Source organism: Myotis brandtii, unplaced genomic scaffold, assembly GCF_000412655.1.
Source record: "Myotis brandtii unplaced genomic scaffold, ASM41265v1 scaffold420, whole genome shotgun sequence".
NCBI classification, from domain to species: domain Eukaryota; kingdom Metazoa; phylum Chordata; class Mammalia; order Chiroptera; family Vespertilionidae; genus Myotis; species Myotis brandtii.
The window spans coordinates 2,322,611-2,333,567 of record NW_005366109.1 but is presented as its reverse complement, the minus strand read 5'-3'; positions in this window follow the sequence as shown (position 1 = coordinate 2,333,567).

Genomic DNA, 10,957 nt, shown 5'->3' with positions numbered 1-10,957 from the left:
CCGCCCCCCCCCAGCTCCCATCCCCCTGCTGTGACTGCCTTAGCACTCCTGGCTGAGCTGCAGCTGGAATACTGACAAAAGACGACTTGTGATAATGAACACCTTATTACATACAGGAGGGAGTGGGGACTGTCACCTGCTGTGGAGGGGCAGGTGTGAGGGTGGCAGCTTGGCAAAGCCAGGAGAGCACATTGCTCTAAATTTTCTTAAGGGAGATTTTATATGGAGACGTTGGAGGGAGAAAGAGGAGGGAGAAGGCCACATATGTCCCTCCCTCCCCTCCTAAGGGGATTTCCAGTACTTCTTACAAATCTCATTGGCCAGGACCTGGTCACCTGGCCACATCGCTGCAAAGGAACCTGGGAGATGTAGTTTTTAGCTGTGCAGCTTACTTGGCTAAATATTATGGCTCTGTTTTTAAGGAGAGAGGGGAGAATAGTTATCTCTGCCTCAGGGACAACTGGCTAAGCTGTGGTGGGGATGGGAACACACTGGGGAGACAGCCTAAGGCACATGACATCTATTGGGTGCTGGAGGAGCTAGGTCCCAGGTCAAATGGGCTTTGTTCAGGTAAGCTGGGGAATGAGGAAGAGGGGGTGTGACGAAGGGTGGAGAATGTGGTGAGGACATGACACAATTGCATGCAAAGGTTTGCTATGGCTGCTGCACAGATAAGGGGGAGGGAGGGAGGAGGAGGCGATTGGTTCTCATGGCTTCCTGGGTGACATGGAGTCATTGAAAAGGGAAAAGCGCTTGGGAAAGGTAAGCGCTGAGTCCAAACATAAGGGGCAGTAAAGTGTGATCTGTGGTTGTCCCCAGCATCCCTGAGAGGCGGGCCTCGTCCGTCCCCCTCACCGGAGACAGCCAGACGGATTCCGACATCCTGGCATTCATCAAGGCCAGACAGAACATTCTGCAGAAGAAATGTAAGTGCCCCTTCCTACAGGACCACGGGGCCCCCCACCCCGCTCTGCTCCCCAGGGGGAGGCTGGAGCAAGCACCGAGGCCCGAGGGAAGCAGGAAGCGCCCTGCATGGTCCTGAGGCCATAGGACTGGCCTGGCGCTCACGTCCACGTGCCAGACCTCTGCATCCTCCTGGAGAAAGCCCCGCGCAGCAGCATCAGAAGCCCCCAGACAGGCCGGAGGGTGGGCAACCCGGCTGCTCCTGCCCGGCTTGGCAAAGCCTCTCTCCTCTTCCAGGTGGTCAGCTCCCTTTGTCCCCTGTCCCCAAAGCCAGCGCTCCCTGGCTGGGTCCTCGCCACACAGGAGTGCTGAGTGGAGGTCTGGCCTGTGGAGTCCCTGGCTGGAAACGCCAGTTCTCCTGCAGGTGTGGCTTCGCCAATGAGGTGTCGGTGTAAGCAGCACTTGGAGGCCCAGGCCTGGGGCCATGGAAGTTACGGAGAAACATGTGTGGCCGGTCAGACAACAGGGAGGGAAAGAGCAGGCCCTTCCTCACGGAGCCGCTATGGACAGGCCTCTCCTCCCGCCTCCCTCTCCTGAGACCAGACCAGGCAGGCTTAGCGTCGCTTCCACGTCAGCGGGCTCCGTGGTGGATGAGAGGCAGACCTGGGGCGCATCATGACTGACACCGGCCCTGAGGGCCAGCACCCCGAGGAAAGGGTGGCCTTTGCCGTGCTGTGCTCACCGGGATGCCAGCCCACATATGACCCGTCTTCACTGGTAGGGTCACCATCATGGGCAGCTGGCCAGGGCCTGTCTGAGACCTGCGAGTCCGCTCTGCCAGCAACCTGCTGGGGCTCCGTGACCTCACCGGCTTCCTCTCCTCAGCCTCCGTCTCCTTGTCTAAAGAGAAGAAGGAAAAAATTGAATTTGGATTCGGTGATCTCCGAGGCCCCATCTACTCCCCATATACTCTAACGACATGTATCGGACACTGAATAGTTTGCACAGCCGGTCGGTGAATGAACACGGTAGTTATTGGGCATCTCCTGTGTGCCAGGCACTGTACCAGGGCTGGGCCCTGGCAGTGAACGAGACAGAGGGCCCTCGCCCTAACTGACTTAGCTCAGTGGGTAGAGCATCAGCCTGTGGACTGAAAGGGCCCAGGTTTGATTCTGGTCAAGGGCACATGCCCGGGGTTTCGGGCTCCATCCCTGGTAGGGGGTGTGCAGGAGGCAGCCAATCAATGGTTCTCTCTCATCGTTGATATTTCTAGGTCCCTCTCCCTTCCTCTCTGAAATCAATACAAATATATATATATTTTTTAAAAAGACAGAGTGCCCTCGACATTCCAGGAAGAGGGAGGAGACGGATGAGCACGCCAGCTAGCACCTAGACCCTGTGAGGTGCAGATGAGTGCAGCGAACCAGCCAAATACGCAATGTTGCAGAGAGTAACGGGGAGGCTGCGCTTCGCTGGGAGGGTGGTGGGGAGGCTCCCTGCGGGAAGAGCTTTACCCTGACAGCTGAACAATGAGAAGGGCACAGCGTGGGGCTCTCGAGTGAGCCGGCCCAGCGAAGAAGCAGAAATGAAGAGCGCTGAAGGGAAGGAGCTTGGCGTGGCCACGGGTGGCTGGAGGGTGAGCGATGCAGCAGGGTCAGGTCCAGGGTCCATGTGGGGCCTGGCTTCTATCGCAGGTGCAGGGGGAGCTCTCTGAGGATGTGCCCCTCGGCGGGCGGACATGCCTACTGCTTTGGAAAGTCACTCTGGCTGTCGTGTGTGGCTTGGGTTAGAGGGCCAGGAGGAGCCATTGTTAGGTGCCTGGGAAGGTCCAGGCCAGGGTGAGGGCAACCTGGACTCACAGTGAACTGGGTGTGGGTGGGAGAGAGGGAGGGGAGCCTGGGGGTCCCAAGCTTCTGATCTGAGCAGCCAATGGGATGGGACGGTGGTGCCATTTTCCCAGCGAGAAAGGCAAGGGCATCTGGAGGACTTGGAGCTCCGGTTGGCCCATTCGGAGTTCAGGGGGGTGTGTGTGCCCAGAGGAGATGAGAAGGCGGCTACACTTGAAGCTGGAGCCCGGGGGAGGTCTGGGAGGTGTGGAAAGCCGGGGTACTGCACTGGGTAAAATCCCTCATTGCTGACAACAGATCCCTAGGCGTGGCGACATTTAGAGGTGCAGCCAGAGACACTGAGAAGGCTCACGGCCAGGCCAGCCGGTGGCTGAGTGAGCGAAGCCTCAGGCAGGTTGCAGGAGAGCAGGCTCCAAGGGGGATGGCCGTGGAGCCCAGTGCTGCTGCGAGTCAGCAGGCGCAGCACACGGACCACTGGCCGGGGCGTGTCCAGGTGGCCCTGGCCTCGGTGGCCCTGGCCCAGCGCCCTTCTGGGCGGGGCTGGGAGAGCGAAAGCCCGGTGATTGCAGTGGTGGAGGAGGGGAGGGGAGGGGAGAAAGCAGAGACGGTGATTGAAGTGGTGACGAAGGAACCAAGGAAATTGACGACATGGACCACAGGACCAGACTGCAGGGGAAATTCTCTGAGGAGGTGCGGGATGCGGAGTCTGGGCCAAAAGTGGAGAAAGAGACTGGGTTTGGGGGCAGGGAGGTCCCTCCCCGGGACAATTCATAAAAATCCAACTGTCATTTCTCCCGTCAAGAAGTCCTGGAGTGAGGAACAATGTTTTAAGTCACGTTTCCTCAGCTTTTGTACACATGACAGAGGCTCTGCCTCCAACCCTCTCGGAAGAGAAGAGCCTCGCCCACGGCCGGGGTCAGGGTGGCGTCTCCCTGAGGCTCAATGCCCAGGCGGCGCGGCAGCTGGGCTGCAGAGCGGAACACTGGCTAAAATGTGTGCGGCATGTTTCGCACTCTATGTACGTTATTCCATCCCAAGCTTTCAGCACTCCCATGAGGCATACGGAGCCCTCTGACAGGTGAAGAAACTGAGGCATGCAGACGTCGAATCGCTTGCCTCGCGAGCAGGATTTTCTGCGCCCTCCCCTGGGCCTGCCGTCCTGCAAAGCCCTGCTGGCCCCTGGGCCTCCACCCGCCCCGCAGCCGGGAGCTTTGTTCTCCGAGCAAACAGCAGCCTGGAAGTCATCAAAACAAACAAGTTCGAGGGTTTAGTTTTCATTCTTCAGGGAAGGAAAACAACCATGGGGCCGGAGGAGGCTGAGACAGGATGACAAAGGCCCCTCTCCTGCCAGGTCGGCCGACCGGCCAGCAGGTGCCGCCTCTGTGGACGCGGCAGACGGCCCAGGTCCCACCGCACAGCACTTGCTACGCAGCCCACTTATCAGCCTCCCTGTCAGGCAAACACGCAGGCCAGGCGCAGGCCCCTTCCCCGGCCAAAGCAAACACGTCCCTCTCCCCGGCTCCCTCTGCCCTCAATCTAGGGGCACAGATCTAGGGGCCCGTCTGTCTGGGCTTTTCAGGGCGCTCATTATGGGGGATTTGTGACTGTCTCTGGGAGCGAGGGCCCAGAGGGGGTGATTTAACGTAAGTCTCCCGCGGGCTGTCAGACCTCAGCAAGGGCCGGCGAATCGATTTGATTTAGGATCCACGGGAGGCTGTGGGACATTTCAATCCCCGCCCGGGGCACCGGCGGACAGATACACATTCCCCGGAGGAGGTGTTAGTCACCGCGGTGTCAGATCTGCTGCTTCTAACTACCAAGGATGGCTTTACAGTCCACGGAGATGAGGTTAAATCCTTTCTAGAGTGTGTTTTCCATCTTCCTTAACCCCTGAGTTTGGAAGTGTTTCCCTCTGGACAGGAACCGTGGTGTGACCCCCGCTGGTGCCTGGAAGGGCTCGGTCTGAGTGCCTCCGTGTCCCCACCGCCCGCCCCACCGTCTCCACCCTGGGGAACCTCCGGCTCCCTCTCTCCTTGGCTCTGGAACCTTCCCCGGGGAAAAACAAGAACATGGAACTTTAGGGAAGAGACTGAAACGCAAGGGCCATCTCCGCCCCATGTGACCTCAGCAGCCTCCCTCTAACCGTCAGGGTCCGATTCCACCTTTGCCCCGTGGGCAGCGCCTCCTGAATATTGTCCGTGGTCGTGGGGAGCTGAGCAGGGGTGGCCTGTGTGCTGAGACCTGGTCCGCACGGCGAAGTGCAGCTTTTTTAGGGGTTTATCTGTAGCAGCGCCCTCCATTCCGGGACCCCACAGCCACAAAGTCTAATATAGAGGGACAGCTCCATCTAACTGGGCTCACGCAGTAAACCATGCCCTGCACACGGCGCCTTTCCCTGGGGCTGTGGTCTGTCTTTGTGCAGAACCGTCTTGGAGTCTGTGCCCCCTGAGCCAGCCTGTGGCGTTTCTTCTCCACGGCCCCACCCCCGTCATCACGGCCCCGTCTGTGGGGCAGTGACAGTCCTGGGGGGGGGAATGGGGGGAACTGGCTCAGCCGCCACTCCTGGCCCCCTGCTTGTCAGTGTGCAGAGGAAGCATCAGACCGCTGACCCGGCCAGCAGCCGCCCGCGGGTGGGCCCCGTACCTGCCCCCGCCAGTCCTTGGAGCAGAGAGGAAAGCAGTGGGTCTCAGCACTGACGGCCCATGGGAGTCACCTGGCCCACCCCGGAGACGCTGATTTAAGCTGCCCCAGGAGTGGCCCGGGCATCGGTTCCCAACGCGCAGCAGAGCTGGGAACCAGGTGCAGAGCGACTGGGACACGTCACCTGCATGGACTCGGGTGTGCCTGCCGGTCCTCCGTCCCTCAGTGAGGACAGCTGGGGCTGCTTTAAACATAGAGACCAGCTGGGTGAACAGTGAGGCAGCCCGGTGCTGCACACAGAATTAGACCCGAGGGACCGAGGGCTCTCGCCATGAATTGTTTTCCACCTCGTCCTCCCAGCTTCTCTCACGTCCAGTGTGTCACGGAGAAGCGCGGATTCTTCCTCAGCAGCATCAAGCAGGCCACACCCCCTCCCCACCCACTGCAGGTCCCCGGGCCGTGCCTCGGCTGCCGCTGCCTCACCCCCCAATCTCTCCGCCTGCTGCAGGTTTTGCTAAACACTGTGTTCATTACTCCGCCCAAGAATCTTCAGAAATTCCCTTTTGCTCCTGTGGTGATAGCGAAACCTCAGGCAGATTAACTAACGGCATGTGGCTCGTACCAGTTCCCCTCGCACTTGAATGCGCCACTGAGTCTAGGGGCTTTGTTGAAACACGGATTCTGGTCCAGTGAGTCTGGGTGGGGCCCAAGGTTCTGTGCTTCTTGGCGAGCTCCCGGGGATGCTCAGGCTGCTGGTCTCTGGACCTCGAGAAGCCAGGAGCCACGCCAGTCCCGTGCTTTCCCAGGAATTAGGAAAGGAGGAGAGTGAGGCCCAGAGAACTAACACGATTTTCCCAAACTCACGGGCCTCACAGATAGGGGACCATCCTGGCTAGAACCCAGGGGCTCTGGTTCTTCATCCAGAGAAGACTTCTCCGCGCCCAGCCGTGGGGGGTGACAGGCGGGCCGTGTGGTCAGAGGGGCCGGCCGGAGCCTACCCAATACCTGGAGCAAAGAGCAGGGAGAGACCCTGGAATGAAGTAGGAGAGCCCGTGAGAGCCCTGGGGTCGGAGCGTGAGTGTTGGCTCTGGCCCAGGGCAAAGAGGGCTTCTTCTTTCCGAGCTTGGGGAGTAGCTGAAGCCCTGGGAGCCGGGCACTGAGAGGGGTACTGCCCGAGGCCCCCTCGCCCTTCAATCCCGGAGGAGTCGGTGCCCCTGCACAGCCTAACCAAGAGCATCCTGTCTCCTTTCAGGTTTCCAGTGAGCGTCCAGTAAGAACGAACGACAGACGACTCCGCCCCTCACTCACCCTGGCTTCAGCAGTGACCTGCTGGGAGCAGCTAGTGACTTTGATTTCAATGGAGGAGACTGTTTCTTTAGGGCTGGTGTCCGGGAGGCTGCCGGGAGCTGGGGCCACTTTGCTGTGGGCGCTGGAGCTGCCGGCAGGCTGGGCGGGGCCAGGGAGCTGGGGCCGGACTAGGGCTGCTGCTCACTCACAGACATGAAGTAGCACCAGGTAGTGCAAGGGCTCACATGGGTGGAACAGGGGGAATAATAGTCATTTCCAGCTATTTTCCAGCCTACCCCCGGCCACAGGAATGCCAAGGGCAGGCCAGGCGGGAGGCTGGAGCCCAAGGCAGGGCAGTGGAATGCAGGGCATCATGAGGGTCAGTTCCAGTCTCTCGGCCATCACCCTGATGCCCGGCTGACCCATAGGCAGCATGGGCATGAGCTGTGTCTCCAGGGAGCCACCCACCCTGCCGTCTAAGGACCTGGCAGCACCCAGAGAGCCGTGGATGGCTCAGGAGCTCCGCAGTGTGGGCGCCTGGGGCACTGCAGGATTGGGGCTGAAACTCCCACTCCCACCAGGAAACAGCTGCCGGGTCGTGTCTCCGTGAGGCTCCCGGCACTCCAGGCCCCGGCTCCTGGTGCAGAGCCTGCGGAGGGTGGGCCAACCCTTAGGCAGCGGCGGGTGGGGGCTGCGGGCAGGGAGCACGAACGGAGAGGGAGAGGAATGGCGCCTGGAAATGAAGCTCACAGAATAAAAGTGCTTGTCCGCTGCTCCTGTTCTCTCCTTCCCAGGGGCTTATTTCCCTCTTCTCAGGGCCAGCTGAAAGGGTCATGCAGGAGAAGAGGGGTCCCCGAATTTCAAAGCTGGGCAGGCCCCATAGGCCCCTCTAATCCACACCCTCATTTACATAATCTTGGAACTGAAGCAAAGGGGAGGCCCTGGCCTGTTGATATGTGGCTAGTTAGTGACAAAAGTCCCCTCCTTGGGGGGCTTTCCCTGATCACCCCAACTAGAGGTACCCCTAGTTACCCTTTAACTCATGACTATGTTTTATTTTCTTCATCACTGTCTGACGTATCATCTTTATTTGCTTATATCCTGTGGCCTGCAGCCCCCCACCCACAGGGCTAAAAGCTCCCTGACGACAGGGACCTGTCTGTCTTGCGCTCACAGATCAGTACTCAGTGACTCCTCTTCAGTGGGTGAGTGGGGGTCAGAGCCCAGAGCCCCTGCTTCTCAGCTGATGCCACCCCACGGCTTGGTGCTGGCTCTGTGGCTGAGGCCCATGGGCCGGGTGCGGTCTCTCTGGCTCACTTCTGGCTCACAGTTCAATGGCACATAGTACCAACTGAAAACTAGACAGCACATACATAAAACAATGGCTTTCAGATGTTGGGAAAAAGGCAGGAGAGGACATTGATACCCAAGAGAAGAGAATCAAATGAGGAGGCCCTGTGACTATGACGGCCCCAACTCACTGCCTACAGGGTCCAGGCTGCAGTTCCGGAGGGCAGCCAGGTGGTGCCTCGTGGTTGAGGAAATGGAGCTGGCAGACCAGGGAGGCCAAGGGGAATTAAATTTGCGAGAGAGTACCAGAGGTGAGTGAGCTGAAGGGGGAGAGAGAAAGGAGAGAGAGAGAGAGAGAGAGAGAGAGAGAGAGAGGAGAGGAGAAGGGGGGAGGAGAGGAGGAGGGGAGAGGGAGGGGGAGGAGGGGGAGAGGGATGACAGAAATAGAGAGCCCTAGCTGGTTTGGCAAAGTGGACAGAGTGTCGGCCTGCGGACTGAAGGGTCCCAGGTTCTATTCCAGTCAAGGGCATATGCCCAGGTTGCAGGCTCAATCCCCAGTGGAGGTGTGCAGGAGGCAGCCGATCAATGATTCTCTCTCATCATTGATGTTTCTATCTCTCTCTCTCTCCCTCTCCCTTCCTCTCTGAGACCAACAAAAATGTATTTGAGAGAGAGAGAGAGAGAGAGAGAGAGAGAGAGAGAGAGAGGGGGGGAGAGATATATAGAGAGAAAAAACAGAGAGAGCGCTCTCTCTGGAGATCTGAGGAGGGTACTCTTGAGTCTTCAGCCAGCTGCTAACCAATGCCTACATGTGAGAAAGTCACCCAAGACTGCGAAGGAGCCCCCAGAAAGGAGGAGGCAGATAACACAGAGCTGGGAATAGCTCATGCTCCCAACAGCCCAAGTGGAGAAACCTCCTCACAAAAGGGCCATTGAATACAGATGTGGGGCCACATCAGCCCCAGGTGCAGGCTCTGTCCTAACGATTAAAGCAAGCCTCAGAAGAGTCCCTCGTTTCCACTAAGCTTCCAACAATTTTCCTGAGTCTCAGAACAAAACTCAAAAATATTTAAAAGAATGCAAAATAGTCAGCACCCAACAACGTAGAATTCACAGTGCCTGGCATCCAAAAAAATTACCAGCATGCAAAGACGCAGGAAAACATGGTTCATAATGAGGAGAAAACAGACCCGTGAAAGACATAGATAACATGTAAGTACATAGGGACTTTTTTAATGCAATGGTTGTGTGTTTGAAACATAGGCAGAAGGATGTCGGTTGTAATTCCTCAACTGTGAACAGGAGTCACTCATCTGGCCATTCTTCCAACAGGATGTGCGGCCCCATGCTAAGCTCTGACGAGTCGGAGGTACCAAGACGAAGTGCCAGCCCTCCTGGAGCTTAGCCTCTAATTAGGGAGATAGTCAAGCAACAAACGAGAGAATCTGCCCTAAGGAGTGGGGATGGGATAGGATGGGCCTGGGCTCACTGTCACAGGTCGGGGCGTGAGAGCCAGGGCGGGTGAGGAAGGCCAAAGAGAAAGGCTTAGGAATAGGATAGAGGTTAGGGGTTCCGTGATGTTAGGAGCCTGGGGATGAGCAGTGGAAGAGGAACCCGGAGTGTGGCAAGTAGGGATCCGTGGGGACTGGAGTCATCTAAGGATACAGGGAAGAGAGTACTTATTCTATGACGTGTTCCAGGGCCACCAGGGCTTTCAGACAGAGGAGGTGTGGGAAGACTGGCTGCGAATGTGGGAAGCGGACGATGTATGTGTAAAACGTGGGAGGGCGGGAATAGCTGTTTCCCATGTGAAACGCAGCCTCTGGATGTGGCCCTGGGTGCTTCTCTCCCGGCAGGAGGGGAGGCAGCAACCCTCTGCGGGGCTAGCTCCTTTATTCAGGGTTTCTATGGCCAAGTGCCCGCCAGCAGAACTGAGCCAACTTTATGCTCATTGAGAGGGAGCTCAGGGCCAAGAGCGGGCAGAAAGCTGGTCAGGTCCTCCACCCTCTCCGTTCGCTGAACTCCTTGTCTCAGGAAGCAGCTCTGCCCCAGACCAGCTTCCTTCCCCTCTGGCCCCAGGCATGAGATACTATTATCGTCTTTTCTCTGAAATAACTTTTGGGTTTGCCTTTTCCAAAGCCAGGCAAGGGGGACCCTTTTCCCCCTCCGCACGTGGGAATCTGTGTGTGAGAGTCTTCCCCCTCCCCACGTGGGAGTCTGTACTTGTTCTTCAATAAACCTCCACCTTTGCTATACCATCTTCCGTCCGTGGATTCATTCTTCGACTCCGCCGGACAAAGAATCTGGGGAACCATGCTGCCCAGGGGAACACCGCGTGTTCCGGTCCAAAGTCCCGTATCACAGCCAGGCAAGGAGGTCCCCTCAACCACGCCTCAGAGGGCCCCTCCCTCAGGCCAATGATGTCACCCATCAGGGCCACCCCTGCCCAGACCAGCCCCACGTGGGCCTCAGTTTTCTTTCCTCCCTTCAGGGTGCTCTTCAACTCACGCACAGGGGTGACCGGAGGCTTCAAGGCAGGGGTCCTCAAACTTTTTAAACAGGGGGCCAGTTCACTGTCCCTCAGACCGTTGGAGGGCAGAACTATAGTTTAAAAAAAAACTGAACAAATTCCTATGCACACTTCACATATCTTATTTTGAAGTAAAAAAACAAAACGGGAACAAATACAATATTTGTATTTGCATGTGGCCCGCGGGCCATAGTTTGAGGATCCCTGCTCCAAGGTGTTCCGGGCCTCATGCCCTGGAGCTGCCCTGCTGGGGCTGAGACGGAGATATCTCTGCTGAGCTCCTTGGTCCGTGCAGGTTCCAGGAGGACAGCCCGGCCAGCCGGTCACTCCTGCTGACCGGTGCAGCTGTCCTTCGGGGCATTGCCTCGAGGCTGGGCCACCAGGGTGGCACCGATGTACTGCTCCGAGTGGCTCACAGTTAGACGTAGGACAGCATCTGCTCATGCATTGATTACCCGTG